We start from the raw sequence: 3627 nt of genomic DNA, 5'->3' as shown, positions 1-3627 counted from the left end.
CCATAACTGATTTAATGAGCCATTCGCAGTTTCGCTGTACGGGCCGTGTGCACTTAGACTTGCATGGCTTAATCTTTGAGACAAGCATATGCTACTGGCAGGATCAACCAGGTAGGAGAGAGGGTGGCTGGGTAGCGCCTCTCGCTCGCCGGCCCGCCGGAGCGGGGGCTCGCGCGACTGTTTTCCGGACGCCGGCCGCGGTTCGCGGGGGCTCTAGGTGGTCTGACGCTGCCGCGGGGTGAGATGGATCGGGCTGGACCCGGCGCAGCCGAAGCCGAGGACGCGGAACCTCGAATGCGACCCTCGCGGACCCCTAAACGAGAGGAGCTGCGCCCGGCCTCGTAAGACACCTCTTCTCCGGTGCTAGGTCGACCCCGACGCCGCTGGCCGCCGCCGCCGCCTTGCCGCTATCCCTCCGCACGTTTGGGGCCGGTGGCGACCCGCAGGACGGCCGACAACTCGCTCGTTTGGCGGGGCGATGCAAGGTTAGGCGAACTGGGCGGTAACTCGGGTTAGTCGAGGGGACTTCGCGGTGGACAGGGGGGTGCGAATCCGGCCGGGCGGCCCTTCGATGGAGCCTGGTGCAGGGACATTCAATGGGATGAGCCGCGCTCGCCGCGGAACCTTCGAGCGCCGCTACTCAGCAAGTAAACGAGAGGGAGCTGCGCCCGGCCTCGTAAGACGCCTCTTCTCCGGTGCGAGCGCCCCGACGCCGCTGGCCGCCGCCGCCGCCTTGCCGCTATCCCGCCGCGCGTTTGGGGAGGGAGGGCGACCCGTAGGACGGCCCGCCGACTACACGACCGTTTGGCAGAGCGAGTGCAAGGTTAGGCGAGCTGGGCGGTAACTCGGGTTAGTCTGGGGAGACTCGCGGTGGACAGGGTGGCGCGAATCCGGCCGGGCGGCCCCATCGATTAAGCATTGGTAGGGAGCCGAGGATGAGCCGTGCGAAGTGGCCCTCGGAGGCGGTCCGTGGGGGACGACGGGGGGGGACGGGCGTCGGCCCTCCGGCCCGAGCAGAGAACGTTCGGTCACCCAAGCGGGAATCTGCGCCCCGGCCCGAGTCGGACTCGGTCGGTGCGGCCCGCTGAGGCCCTCAACTATTCCCGTACGCGGGGGTCGGGAGCTGCGGCGCTGCGCCGGCGACTTACCCGCGCGAGGCACGCACTGCGTGCGGCCAGGATGCGGAGTTGGATCGGCGCTGGTTGGGAACCCTCGGGGAACGAAGGCGGACGGCGGCCAGCCGGCGCCGACGAACCCGTCGGGGAGGGGGCTGGTGGCAGGCGCGATCGGCACTATTGCTGACTGCCGGGAGGGAAGCTGCGCCCCGGCCGAGTCAGACTCAGCCGTTGCGGCCCCCCCGAGCCCGCAGCGCGTAGCGCGGAAGCCATACGCCCCCCCGATGCGGAGCGACAGACGCCCCCCGCGACCGCGGTTGGTCGGGAAGGCTTTTCGGATAGAGGTCGGACGGTGTGTGTGGACGGCTTCCCGTGGTGCCGCCGCTATCAAGCCGGAGGGTTTGAGAAACGACATTCGCGGAAGGACCGGCGCGGCCGGCGGACGCTCGCACGCGCGGCGCCCGACACTCAGCCGCTCGCTCGGCCTCCGTGGATCGTGGCTAGGTGGGATGGATGCCAAACCGGGTCGTCTCGGTCTCGCCGCAGTACGGTCGCGCCGGGGCCTGCGGGGCGGCGCGGGGAGCGCACGCTCACGCAGCGGCCGGGGCGCTAGAGTGCGACCCGCAGTGGGTAGGAACCGTCCACCCGACGTCGGACGAGCCGAGGCCGATGGAGGCCCTACCAAGGCGGGTCATGAGTGCCAGTCGGTCAGTTGGGTGAGGGGGTACTCGGAGGCCCACCGGGAGCAGACGGGCGACCGGGGATGGGGGGCGTACGCGGGCGGGCGCCGGGAGAAGACGGCCCGTCCGGGGTCGAATCTCGGCCTGTGTTTTCGGAGCCGGCCGGGCATCACGCTCCCTCCTTGGATGGACAACATTCGTAGTTGACACTTTGTGTCATTTTATCCGAGCGGGCGGGCGCCTCGAGAGGCGGACCGTCCGGGGCGACTCTCGGCCTGTGTTTTCGGAGCCGGCCGGGCCTCACGCTCCCTCCTTGGATGGACAACATTCGTAGTTGACACTTTGTGTCATTTTATCCGAGCAGACGGGCGCCGCGAGGCGGACCGTCCGGGGCGACTCTCGGCCTGTGTTTTCGGAGCCGGCCGGGCATCACGCTCCCTCCTTGGATGGACAACATTCGTAGTTGACACTTTGTGTCATTTTATCCGAGCGGGCGGGCGCCTCGAGAGGCGGACCGTCCGGGGCGACTCTCGGCCTGTGTTTTCGGAGCCGGCCGGGCCTCACGCTCCCTCCTTGGATGGACAACATTCGTAGTTGACACTTTGTGTCATTTTATCCGAGCGGGCGGGCGCCGCGAGGCGGACCGTCCGGGGCGACTCTCGGCCTGTGTTTAAGGAGCCGGCCGGGCATCACGCTCCTTCCTTGGATGGACAACATTCGCAGTTGACACTTTGTGTCATTTTATCCGAGCAGACGGGCGCCGCGAGGCGGACCGTCCGGGGCGACTCTCGGCCTGTGTTTTCGGAGCCGGCCGGGCATCACGCTCCCTCCTTGGATGGACAACATTCGTAGTTGACACTTTGTGTCATTTTATCCGAGCAGACGGGCGCCGCGAGGCGACCGTCCGGGGCGACTCTCGGCCTGTGTTTAAGGAGCCGGCCGGGCATCACGCTCCTTCCTTGGATGGACAACATTCGTAGTTCGTAGTTGACACTTTGTGTCATTTTATCCGAGCGGGCGGGCGCCGCGAGGCGGACCGTCCGGGGCGACTCTCGGCCTGTGTTTAAGGAGCCGGCGGGCATCACGCTCCTTCCTTGGATGGACAACATTCGCAGTTGACACTTTGTGTCATTTTATCCGAGCAGACGGGCGCCGCGAGGCGGACCGTCCGGGGCGACTCTCGGCCTGTGTTTTCGGAGCCGGCCGGGCATCACGCTCCCTCCTTGGATGGACAACATTCGTAGTTGACACTTTGTGTCATTTTATCCGAGCAGACGGGCGCCGCGAGCGGACCGTCCGGGGCGACTCTCGGCCTGTGTTTAAGGAGCCGGCCGGGCATCACGCTCCTTCCTTGGATGGACAACATTCGCAGTTGACACTTTGTGTCATTTTGTTCGGCCTGTGTTTAAGGAGGCGGCCGTCCTCCACTCGGTCCGTGTTTAAGGAGCGACACTCGCGCTCCGGTTCGGCCTGTATTTAGGGAGGCGGCCGTCCTCCGCTTGGTCTGTGTTAAGGGCGACACTCTGTCCATGTTTGAGGAGCCTGGCCCTGACGCTCCTCTCCGGCCTGTGTTTAGGAGGCGGCCGTCCTCCCCTTGGTCCGTGTTAAGGGCGACACTCGGTCCATGTTTGAGGAGCCTGGCCCTGACGCTCCTCTCCGGCCTGTGTTTAAGGAGGCGGCCGTCCTCCCCTTGGTCCGTGTTAAGGGCGACACTCGGTCCATGTTTGAGGAGCCTGGCCCTGACGCTCCTCTCCGGCCTGTGTTTAAGGAGGCGGCCGTCCTCCCCTTGGTCCGTGTTAAGGGCGACACTCGGTCCATGTTTGAGGAGCCTG

At 66.3% G+C, this 3627-nt stretch overlaps 1 non-coding gene across 1 annotated transcript in view; it reads right to left on the bottom strand.

Annotated features, from left to right (window-relative positions):
• Positions 1-114, bottom strand: part of LOC147036371 (18S ribosomal RNA) — a 1907-nt gene extending 1793 nt beyond the window's left edge. Inside the window, exon 1 of the ribosomal RNA XR_015065177.1 lies at positions 1-114. This exon is cut by the window's left edge and continues 1793 nt beyond it. This is a non-coding gene — a ribosomal RNA (18S ribosomal RNA).
• Between the last annotated feature and the right edge of the window lie 3513 nt (positions 115-3627).

This window comes from Syngnathus leptorhynchus, unplaced genomic scaffold (genome assembly GCF_054491065.1).
Source record: "Syngnathus leptorhynchus isolate UIUO unplaced genomic scaffold, UIUO_Slep HiC_scaffold_660, whole genome shotgun sequence".
NCBI lineage: Eukaryota > Metazoa > Chordata > Actinopteri > Syngnathiformes > Syngnathidae > Syngnathus > Syngnathus leptorhynchus.
The sequence above is the reverse complement of the archived record's forward strand: the minus strand, read 5'-3'. Positions and strand labels throughout refer to the sequence as shown.